General features: G+C 35.5%; 1 protein-coding gene across 1 annotated transcript in view; it reads right to left on the bottom strand.

Moving 5' to 3' along the window:
* LOC145665965 (furin-like protease 1) overlaps positions 1-12,927 on the bottom strand; it is a 273,711-nt gene that overhangs the window by 151,832 nt on the left and 108,952 nt on the right. The gene's annotated exons all lie outside the window — the stretch shown is intronic.

A 12,927-nucleotide genomic window follows, 5' to 3' on the forward strand; every position in this document is an offset into this window, starting at 1 on the left:
TCGCAATAATATTTAAATTTCTAATGTTTCAATTGTAATTTGAAATCTTTAAAACTCCATGATTATGTACTTTATGTTGGACGGAATGACTAAAAAATATTACTGAACAATTAAAACATTGAGTTGAGCTTTGTTTTACGTCCTTAAGAGCCTGACACTAAAAATACAGAATTTACAATTTTTCTTCAGCTTGATTTTCATAAGTGAAAGGAGCAAATGAAATGCAATTCACCATAATCATAGATAATGTTATTCTACAACATAAAATATGAACCTGAAGAATTTTCACTGTTGCCATCCATAGAAATTACAGTGTTTCCAGAATAATATTTCTCCCAAAATCTACATTAAGGCAGTGACTAGAGGAACGAACTCAACTGCTTTTGATTACGTATCATATTGTCTTGGAATCCTATGAACTAGTTTTTTTAAATAATAGTTTTATTGAGTTTGTAATAAACAAAATAGTTTTGACACACAGTTATTAAAATTAAATAATAATGTTATTTTAAAAAAAATAGTTCACAGGAACATGATGCGTAATCAATTGCAGTTGAGTTCGTTTCTCTAGTCGCTTCTTAACTTAGATTTTGGGGAAAATGTTATTCTGGTAACATTAAATTCTTCAGGTTCATATTTTCTGTTGTAGTATAACATTATCTATTATTATAGTTAAGCTGCATTTCATTATCTCCTTTCACTTATGAAAACTAAGCAAAAGAAAAAAAGTAAATGTAGTATTATTTTTAGTATGTTATGTTCTTAATGCAACACAGCGGTTATGAAGGACAAGACCTATTATGAATGTAGGTTTCCTGCAGTTGGCGCGTGCACAGGTCACCCAACAAGATTAACTCCCATAGTACATGTCGTTCCCCACCACACAATCTTACCTCCAAGATACTTGATTTACAGAACCGCATCACCGATCTGAGATAATACATCAATTGATGGAAAGATTGACATGACAGCAAGTAGACTTCACGGATTCAATGCAATCCACCCCAAGAGCGCATGGCTGAGATGTAACGTGTGCCCCACTGCACTAGCGCTAAGCTGCATCCTTGTTTCACTAAAAGAGAGCACGGTAGATTCAAGAGCTTCCTGGTCTTATTCCAGGAAATGAGACTGTGTTCCGCATCTTCTCTGGGCTCTTCATAAACTTCTTTTTATAAATTTTCTCATTATTACTAGCTTAGATTTATCATTCGCCTTGTTTATCTTAAAACGCAGAACCAAGGAACACATAGTGGGTTGAAATCCCAAAAAGCTGGTCAAACTATGAAAGCGTTGTTCAACTTGCATGGTATTATGAATATAGGTATTCGATGTCGCAGAGTCAAAATTCAAAAATTCAAAATGGCGGATTCAATGTGGCAGGCAAACATTTTTTTTTCAAAATTCTCCAAATAGGCTGAAAACTAGTTTAATCATATTTTCTGATAACGATTATAACGTCAGAATGTCATTATTCAAAATGGTTATGAAGTGAACTGCAATATAACAAAATAACATATATTTATTATTGCTAGTTTCAAATTACTAATAATTGCTATTTTGGATATCTATTGAGATACACACGCATAAATTTTCCAAGGGCACTTATGGACAACTGTTTTTGTAAATTTCCTTAGCTGATAGTATCCCCTGTGTCATAAAAATCAATATGTCGATAGAATTATGCGGAATTCATAATTTTCTTCTGCATTTACTTACTTTTTTCTTACTTTCTTTTTAACTTTAACGATAATTTGTGATAACGTCAATTGTTTTCTCGGCTTAAATTATTTAAAGTCAATTCTACATACCTTCCCCTATTTTATCCATTCTGAAAATCCCCCCCCCAAAAAAAAGAAAGAAAGAAAATGTTGAAAATTAGCGAAGTTACTTTAAATCAAAGTGTTTTTTTTTTTTTTCTTACGCTCACGTTCACTACATCCCAACCGGTCCAACGGCACTTTTTAAATGACTACCTGCTCCACAGGTATAACAAAAGGACGGATGCTTCAACGAATCTTGATGCTTCAAACATTCTACTATATGACCCGAGGCCTGAAAATTCGCAAATCGAAACTTTGTTTTTTGACTTTTGACCAGCTCTTTGGGATTTCAGCCCACGGTGGAGAATTAAGTTAAAAATTTCCTTTACTAGTAAACAGCATATATTTTCTAAAATTCGAAATAAAAAGATGCATCCCTTTTTCTTCAAAAGGCTATTACTGAAGAGCACTAACAAATACTTGAGCAATTTAATAAAATTTTCTTATCTTTATGTTCGGTAACAGTACGGCAACCGCTTATTTCCAAAGAGAAATTCATATTTTATGAATGAATTCCTCAATTTGTCTGCCAATACTTCCTCTTTTTTTATATTATTGACTGATGTAATATTTTCTGCTGTCACTTCCTTTATTCAAACATACGAAACATGCAATTGATCATACACAAAAGTTTCTCTCTGTAGAAATAAACAAATAAAAAACGTTAGTTTCTTGTTTGTTTGAAAAATGTTTCATCGATATTTCTTCAGCCATAAAACGTCATGGAATTTCTGCTTCACTTGTTCTTCTCATATATTTTTTTATTCAGAGCCGCAGCTAAAGGTAATATTTCTTTGGAATTAGCTACGTCACAATATTCAAATATCGGTTACAGAGTCATTCTTTAACAGAACGGCATTCAATAAGAAAAAATAAAAAAGGAAATTCCGATATGTTTAGTAAAATGTAGAAATATTTTAATTCTAAGCTTTTATATTTAATTGCATATTTCATCTCAATGTATACATTCAATTTTAACATTTCAGTTTCATTATTCTCATACACACTTTTCTTTAAATTACAAAAATAAATAAATAAATAAATAATTTTCTGTATGTACAGTTGTGTCCAAAATTATTGAGCACAACTCAAACGCCTTTTATTGGATCCTAGATATAGTATATCTTGAAATATGGGATATAAGATATCCTTGAAATGGTTAAAGAACGTTGTACGTGTTTCCGATTCCTATAGTTCTATTTTTAAGGGATGCGCACGAGACAAGACGAGGCAAGATTTCGACTGTCTCGACTCATTTCGAGAAAAGATTGTCTCGAATTGTCGTCTCGAAAAATATTGGTCTATCTTGACTCGTCTCGTGTGTCGTCTGTAGGAGATCTGTGTCGACTCGTTTCGAGTTGTAAGATGGGACGTCTACTTTTCGAGTAGAGTCAAAAATTATACGAGATAAAGCAAAACTTTTGTGTGGGAATTTTGCAACATTTTGATTAACATGCATCAACTCTCACAAATTATGACGGAATGCACTGACAATCTGTTAACATAAGGACGATGTAGTTGACGAGGTAGTACTTTCCTGCAACTTTCAGCTGCTCAGCTTTGAAGTGATACGCCCTTGTAACACAAACTTATAGACAAAAACGCTGAAATTTTGTTACGTACAAATATCGGCAGTGGAACATTGTTTGAAATACCATTGGATACCTCTAGATTAACAGCTGCCAGCCCAACATGAAGTAACATTTCTTCAGATTGAACTTCGTCAGACCATTACATATTTCAAATCTACGTGTCAAAGGAAAACATACAATATCACGTTTGTTATTCAGTGTTGTAAGCTAAAGACGCTATAGTATCACAAACATCCTAATTTTAGTGAGTTCTACGTCAACAATAATGTACGTTAAGACAGACAGATCAATATATTTTCAAAGTAATTTAGTGTCTAATTCTATGATCATGATATGATGAATTTATGGATTGAAAGTTTCACATTTTTCGAAAGCCTTTATTTCGAGAAACTGTTTATCGAATCTAATCACAGAAATAGTTTTCAGTAGAACCGAAGATCGCAATGTCGTTTATGGCATTTTTACCGTTCTGGAGATATGGTGAGCACTGGTAAAGTTTGTAACACTGCTCAAAATTATGTAATTCTGAATACTTGTAATAATACCTGCCAAAAACTTAGAAATACAGAAGTGAAGGAAAACATCAACTTTAAAAAAAAGAAAATCCCACAAATACACCATTTTAAGCAATATAGCAAGTTTTACCATCTTTGCTAGAACGGTTTAAGATATCAAATATATCTAGACGACATTGTTATCTTTATTCAAAACCACTGATGTAATTGGATATTATATTTATCTAATCACTTTTAAGCCAAGTTCTTTGTAGAAAGCCAAATATTCAATTTCTTATAACTTAATTTCTACTCGCTCGAAATATGTCGCATAATGATCGTAGTATTTGACACTAAGGCACTTTAAATATGCATTGTCCCGTCTGTCTCACTTGCATTATTACTGTTGCAGCAGCCTAAAAAAAATTGTTGTTTCGATGTTTATGATACTGTTGCGTCCATAGTTTGCAACACTTCATAACAGGTGTACTAATATAAGTTTCTGTTTAATATGTAGACCTGAAATATGTAATAATCTGATAGTGTTAAAAATACTTTATATTGGACTGGCAACACTGTTAATCTAGTTGTATTGCAGTGTATGCCAAACGATATCCTCTGTTCATATTTGCAAGGTACGAAATTTCAGGAATTTTATCGTTCTGGAGATATGGTGAACACTGGTAAAGTTTGCAACACTGCTCAAAATTATATAATTCCGAGAACTTGTAATTACACTCTGTAAAAGTTGCAAGAGCATACCAAGAGAAAGGGGCCACCCTGTATATACACTATATATAAAATTTAGGGACAATTCGTTTCCTCCCTTCAGAATCCCAAATGACGATGTCCCTATATGTAGAAAGAGATATAGAGCTTTTGAGAATAAGCTGATGGCCAAGTATTTTTTAAATTTGACTATTTTCTCTTTTTCAACTTAATTGCGTACTTTTAGTCTGAAATCATCATAAATGATTACCATACAAATCTTGTTAAATAACCTTTTAAATATTTAATTTCAAAAGCAGTTGCTCCACAAAAATAGAATGTTGAAAGCCTAACTAGTACGACTTAAACATATCCTTGAAATGTATGAATTATTTTTCGAATTGCTGTATAGAATCTGATGACAGTGCAATGTTCTGTAGGTAGAGTCTAATGTACACGGGAATTTAATTCAACTTTATATATATATTAGTCCAAAATGGCCTCAGACAGTTTGTTTCACTCCGTAGCTCATAGTAGTCCCGGGATATACGTAGGCATTAAAGGATATCTTCGTTGCTCATAGCAGCCTTGGGAGTAGGTATTACAGGATATCTCCGTAGCCCATGACGTCGTCGGGAGAAGGGTATTGTAGGTGAATGATCAGTACTGCACTCATAACATCCTGATTCCGTCGTTCTCTTTTATAACTATCTTCTTGGAGGGAGGACCCTTGGAGGGGTATTCGGCTTTCTTCGTTGTTTTCCAAATTCTCTTCGTTTCTTCTGGAGGTGCAGTCTTTTCTGTCGTCTGCCACAGTTGGTTGAAATCTGTAGAATAATGTGTTTCAAATGAAAACATGTGGTTTGCAGTGCGTGTACGGAACCTTGCAATAGTTTCAGCTGTGAAGTTTTACGACAAGATCTATAATTGAGTAGGATAAGACCCACCTATTTGAAGTTTCTTGAAGTAGTTGTATTCCGAATGAACACAGTGAATACACTGTTAAACTTCTTGTCTGTGTTGTGCGTGAAATCAATTTACTGTTTCACTATTCAGTCATTCGCTAAGCTAGTCCTGATGTTGTGGGGAATGAAGTATTGGGGACGCTCCATTACTTCCACTCTCACTTACAGTTTATGATAGAGGAATGAGATAAAATCTCGCAACTGTTGTATCTGCAAACGATTATATCAAGGCGCTAATGGAACATCATGATGAAATGGCTGCAGCTCACTGTAGGAAGACTTTAGAGCGAGAACACAGCAGAGATCGGACTGATGCTGTTCAATTGCCTTCACTGTTGGACTGGAGTGACTATTAACTGTCTCCCAGAATTGCTGCTGGACATGTAGGTTAACTAGAATTAACATCAGCGAGGTCCTCTTGAGGTTGGGCAAAGCGTGCTGCATTTGTGGTCTGTGATGGTGCCGCAGAGACAGATTTTGGAGAGCTTGTAGGTGAATTGATGTCGAAGCAGCATAAATATATGAACTACCAGTGTTACTGAATACAGGGCGGAGGATGACATTATAGGGATTTCTTTTTTTAACTTAAGCACAGGACGACATAACAGAGGACGAGAAGAAATTGATTCACCATTTTTCACAGAGGAAAACAGTGCAGGAGTGAGTGTGAAAAGTGAGTTTGTAGTAATATGAGTTTGGTTGCTAACTGAATTAGGACGAGCGGGAAGTTGTCTGCGCGGAGTAAATATTATTCTGATATTTTTCATGGGATTGTTTGATTTGTCATGATTGTGTCCAGGCTTTGATTGAGAGCGAGGTAGATATATATATCTTGCGCTGCACTGTTAAGGAGACATGACCACATTACTAGCACAATTAGCCAAGTGCAATGCACGTGAGATTCTAGTATACGGTAGCGGATACAGGCAGCTACATTTCGGGTTGATGGATACGATATGCTGAAGATTTTATTTTTAAGGATAGAAGGAATCAATTTAATGTAAGTACCGGGAACATTATAACAAGGAAGTTTGATCAGAAGGTCGGTATGCCAGACACAGTCGAAGGTTTGTTCTGTATTAAGAAAGATACTAGCAATGTAGGAATGAGCGTTGAATTCCTCCGACAAGATGATCAATGAAACAAATCAATTGCATTGTGGTATCAACGAAATCTGTACTGACGAAGGGGAACGAGTTTGTATGTAGAGCTGTTGGAGGAGTCTTAAAAGTTTGAGATTTTACTCATATCAGAAGGTAAGCGAATTAGACGAAGTTATTTTGATAGAGTGTGATTTGGTTGCTTTCCTGTTTGTTTGATGTTGGGTAACAGAAGTAAAGAAAATGTTATTTATTTGTAATCCGTACGTACAAAAATACCCTCTGACAGCAATTTTGTCAAAGTATTGCGTTATGTATGAGACAACACGCTTCTGAATTGTAAATATGTAATTTAAACCACAAAATAGCAATACATTTTTTAAGTAAATTACATAAAAACATTCGAACACAAATTATTTAATTTCTTATTGTCTAAGAAGTTATTCAAACTTGAAACAGTTTTTCTTCTCGTGTATAGATTTTTCTTATTGTTAAAGCACAAAAATAATAATCAATATGAACTCCGTATGTTACACATTATAAAGAGTCGGAAAAGAACAAACACTTTAAAAGTCAACAAGCTTGTTTTTATTATGTAAAGAAGACTAGCGTAACGTAAATTAAACAGTGTTTTTACGTTTCATATGAACAAACAGTTTCTCTGTGTTTTCCTTTTAGAGGGAGAGGAGAAAAAGTGGAGAAGCAAACAATGGCGCAAACAGACTCCTTCGGAGTTAAAAGATTGTTGAATAATATTGATCGAGAGAAGCAAAATGTAGACTAGTTTTACAAGGAAGCACTTGCATTAGGATTTCTTGTAGCATTTCACCCCGAATCATTAGACGAAAGCTTTATAGCAGAATATAATATGCTAACATCATTGAGTTACCGTGTAATACATAACACAACATAATCATTCGATTGTAAACATATAAACTCACCAACTAAAACATGACCACCTACTTACTGATATCAGGTTGGCTCGCAGAATATCACCAGTGCGGTTTAAAATGGAAGCAATAAGGCCTCGGTAGGTGGCTCATGGTGTAGACCTTAACTCCACATTTTTCGAAAATCGAGATATTGGTATCGGAATGTTTGTAGTACAATTCTGCATCTATCTAAAGTGAAATTGACGTGGTTTGACCAATAGGTACGGGGAAATGACGTCATGAGTATTTACCCTATGTTCAAAACTGTAACTGAAAGTAAGCAAAAAGACCTTAAGTAACAATTCAAAAGCAAAAATATTTAACTGTATTACCACACAAATTTTAGATCGTGAAAATATATTTAATAAAGTTTTACTGAAATACAACAAATTTGAACGTACAGCCTAAGCCAAAACGCGTTTTGCTTATTTTCTCGAAAGTATGTGAAATGGAGATAAGGCCTTTTTGCTTAGCACGGCAACACTGATCTTGTGAGAAGGAGCGCTGTCCTGCTGAAAGATGCCATTGGGAGATGGAAACATGGCTTACATGAATGAATGTCATGGTCAGCAATGACCTGCCAATAGCTAGGAGCAGTTGCGATGCCCTCCGCAGCACAACTATGGATTGCCATGTGAAGGTCCCCCAAATCATACTGTAGCCGCCACCGTCCTGTTGCCATCCTACTGTGCACGTTTCTAACAGCTGTTCCCTTGTAAGACGGCTGATTCTGACTCTGTCATCGATTTGATGAAGACAGTATAATGATTCGTCGGACCATGCAACGTTGTGATATTACTCGGCCGTCCAATGACTGTGTGCTAGCGCCCATCAGTCGTGATCGATGATTCGGTGAGATTAACAGCGATACACACACGGGACAGAGGCCCACATCTAATAGTGTACAGTAAACTGTGTACCCAGACACACTCGTGCTTTTTCACTGGAACTAGGCAGAAGAAACGCACGGGACCATACACCGATCGACTTCTGTAGGCAACATGATTTGATGGTGACAAATACGTGCTTTAAGAACATAAAATGAAGGTGTATTCGTAGAAAAGTCGAGGAATAAATTCTTGTTTTCAATATATCTTCACCGACAGAATTATTCGAGACTTTAAAATCTGTGAGTAATATATTATTATTATTATTATTATTATTATTATTATTATTATTATTATTACATTATGAAGTATATTAGGACTGTAACTTATTCCACTGGGATACAAGAAAGAATTGACCCGGCCCTGAAACTAATTCTCTGCTTTTGATATTGATAAGATGTGTTTGTGCTAATTACTCTAAACTTCTGTGAATTATTGTCATTATAAACTTTTCACAAACCTGCTTAGTTTGGAAGTTTTTATTGTTAAAAATGAAGAGTTGGCACATCTATTTTAAATCATTACCCAGTTGCTTTAAAAATTGTTGTCTCGAAATCATGTTTATTAAGGATGATTATTTAACAGACCTCCAGACACAGGCTGTGAGGCAAATTTGTGCTGAAATGAGGAACAATCGAAAAGGAAGAAGGATGTTTGTCAGTTGTATATTTAAAAAAGGATACCATCCTTATTCATCTGATGGAACTGAGGAAAAAAACAGAAAAGCATGGTCGGTTTTCGCACTTACATTCATGAGCATCCAACAGCGAAGCAAGAAACTACGAACTATTGGCCTATTCGGAAGTTGGATGGTGGTTTAGTACAGTGCAAAAGGTCTCTAATTCGGTACCATTCCCTTGAGTTTGAAGTCGGTAGCATTGTGTTTGTGGATTTTCTCGGCGTTCTCGAGTTTCGTTTCCTTTTTTCATTTCCTCGATTCTCCTATCATTTACCTGCAAATATCACGTCTCCTTTAGACTATAGAACGTTAAACAAAAAAAAAAAAAAAAAATCATAAACGATAACTGATATCGCCTTTCAGACAATACTTACGTTAACAGGAGCACCAGGATTCAGTGGCCGAGCACTTAGTTCTGATATGAAGGGTCCGTGGTTCGACCTCAGGCCATGTAAGTATTTTGAACAACATCGTGTCGGTGGGTTTTCTCGAAGTTCCCTCCTATTCTACAAGTTTTCCCTACTCGTTCGCTTTTGTTAACCACTCTAAAGGGCAAAACGAGGGACCTTCAATTAAAAGGAATATTTTCAATGCTTATGTTAAAATGACTTCAGTTGGCAATACTGCCTTCATGTGCAGAAGTGAAAAAGGGAAAGAGATGAGGAAAGCAACGTTACAAAAGAGATAACAGAAGAGAGTTATTCATATTTACCTTGCGCTCATTTTCACGAAGTTTGCTGTGTTTACATTTCTTGAAAGAAGAAGTACTGAGGAGAGAAAAATAGCGCCAGCTACTTATGTGTGAGAATTCTAAAGTCCCTCGGCCAAAGTGCTACGTGTTGAAACTTCTTGAAACATTTTCCAAACAGTAAGAGATGCTCACACATGCTTTGTTTGTACACGTGCCAACTTCCAAAACACACACACACACCGTGTTCCTACACAAGACAACACAAGCCTCATATAAGTGCGTACACATATGTTCTCGTTAATGGAAGTAAATGAGCTAATAATTGACTTCATCAAAAAACTACATAAAAATTGGTATTCATTATAACAGAAGATAACCATACAATTCATTACAATGAAACAAATGTAATTATAGAAATTATTCGTTACACCAATGAGTAATACATTGTGGAAGCAGTAGAGACGTAACAGATTTCTTGGTGGGTAGGTCAATGCTAAAGGCGAAACAAGACACGACAGGATTTGATGAAGTCTCATATGTGTGCTTACTGTATCTCAGATAAAGAACATGCTGTTTAAATAAAACTGTGCATCTTGTTTCATGCCAATTAATAATAGTGGCTTATTGACACTAAAATTATATAGTTGTTCAGTATTCTTCTTCAAGTTAGCACAAATTGTTTGTCTCAGTTTGGAATACTACTCGAGTAGATAGTTGATTGTCAGCAACATTAATTTTACGATTTTTTCAGAGAATGAACAGGCGGATCGTTCTTCAAAGAATCACATACAGGATCAGCACTTACATATTACATAAAATACGGGTAATAGCACTTTGGACCGAACCAGTACAATTAATTAATCAATAAAAGCAAAAGTGCATCTCAAAATTGATATGTCCAATTTCTCTATCCATTCTCGATGGGATCCATGCCCAATGAGTTACCACATACCCTGGAGCAGCGTTTCCCAACCAGTGTGCCGCGGCACACTGGTGTGCCGTGAATGGGTCGTTGGTGTGCCGCGAGGAAATTGAAACAAAATGATTGATTGTATGGCAATCAAATTGCAAAACGCAGAGGAAAATGTATATTTGTATTTCACATTAATATGAACCTCTACTATGAATCTACAATTTTAAATTTCATACCAGGTTACTGTTCTGTACATTTCTAATGTTGAAAAAAGTATTTGTTATTGTTATGACCATTATTGCTTCTTTATTGTTTAGACTATTTTGTAACTTGAAAATTTAAAATATCATTCAATCCTTTCAACAAATTACCTACATTTGTGTTTTCTATTTCATTGCAATTGTTTTCTGTTTTTAAATTGAAAAATAAGCATAGTGATTTACCACGGGGAAAAACCAGTGATCGAGCTTTCTTCTCTGTGAGGAGCTCAATAATCACAGCAAAAATACCACAGTATTTTATATTTACAAATAATAATATCTATAAGTGTGCCGCGAGAATCCAAGTTACACCCGTAGTGTGCCGCGAGAATCCAAGTTACACCCGTAGTGTGCCGCAAGTTGAAAAAGGTTGGGAAACGCTGCCCTGGAGGAACGGACTGTAAAGAGTACCGCACTTCATGATGGCTTCATACACACAAATCAATGACAAACGTCCAAAGGCATTTTGCTGTAAAGGCTTAACAAGCCTGCCCCACCCAAACAAATGATATTGCGACAGGAAAAGCTTTTTTTTTTAACAGATTCCGATGTTGCGGAGAATTTCACACCGGTCCTGAAAGCGAATAATTATCTCTTACAAAAATGGATTGCGTACACACAGACAGTCTGGAATAAAATGTATATAGCCTATTTAGATAACATATCTAATATATCTCCTGTTGTTACATTCTGTCCGCTTTAGTTTCATCAAGACACATCTTCGTAACATACATATGGGTAATTGTACTTTCGGCTGACCCTATACTTTACCATTTCATTTTCGAATGGAGACCATATGAGACTGGGCCTACCGCTTAAAATTACTCATAAACTCTGTCCAAATATGTTATTATTTTTATCTTATTATAATTTTTATTCCAAGTAATATTGTTCCTACCACATAATGAGCCCGGTACTCAGAATATATAATAATGTATTCATTATTATATATATGACTCTATAGTGTGTGTGTGTGTGTGTGTATAAAAGTGCATACGTCTTAAACTTCGTAATATCTTACAAAAAAGGGGAAGAAATGTCTATATTGCAAATATGTAAGCCATTCGGAAGTATAGTTTTAGTAGAGATAAATACAACATGCAACTCTCTCCCGACTACATTGTTACCATTTCATCCTTGCCTGGATTCGGTTCATATCAAGCTATAGGTCTACATCCCATATAGTACAGATGTAGGAAAAAGACGCTGAACTCAGAAAAAAAAAAAAGCTTTCGAAACTAGTCGAGTACTACACAAACAATGAAAAGTCAATCATAAAAATGCAACCGGGATTCATTCAACAGTTTACAACTTTAGGAATTTTAGGCTGCGCAGGAGAAACCGTGTAAGTTAGAAATTGTCCAAAATGAGATAAGTCAAAACTGGAGATCTGTGTGTCGTGCTTCACCTCCAGTTAACTTGATATGTCAATTCTAAATGTGAGTTGAATAATCGCGTCTTGGTACTGTTAGTATAAGTGGTTTATACTTATGCATGGCAAAATAAAGTCGCCTCCTGAAAGACTGTTTTTTTAAACTTATACTGTTTCTCCCGCGCGGTCTAGAATTCTAAATTATACCTAGGCACAGTCTAAATTATTATTATTACAGAAGGTTCTCTTTATATGAGACCGATTTGGCAACGCTGCTGCCATCTGTGTAGTTGAACCAACCGTCGTTATCAGTTTAGTGTCTCAGCTTACAGGTGTCAGCGTATGGAAAACTTGGAGGGAGGAATGGGATGAAATCTTGTGCTTGTACTTCAACGTAATTGGTTTCAGTGGAAACTGCGATATCAGGTAATAGTCCATAATGCTGATGATCCGATAGAATACATCCGGCTTCTGACAAGGTACATACGGAAAAACGGTTGGATATAAGCCGATT

This window comes from Thermobia domestica, chromosome 12 (genome assembly GCF_964235325.1).
Source record: "Thermobia domestica chromosome 12, izTheDome1.hap1.1, whole genome shotgun sequence".
NCBI lineage: Eukaryota > Metazoa > Arthropoda > Insecta > Zygentoma > Lepismatidae > Thermobia > Thermobia domestica.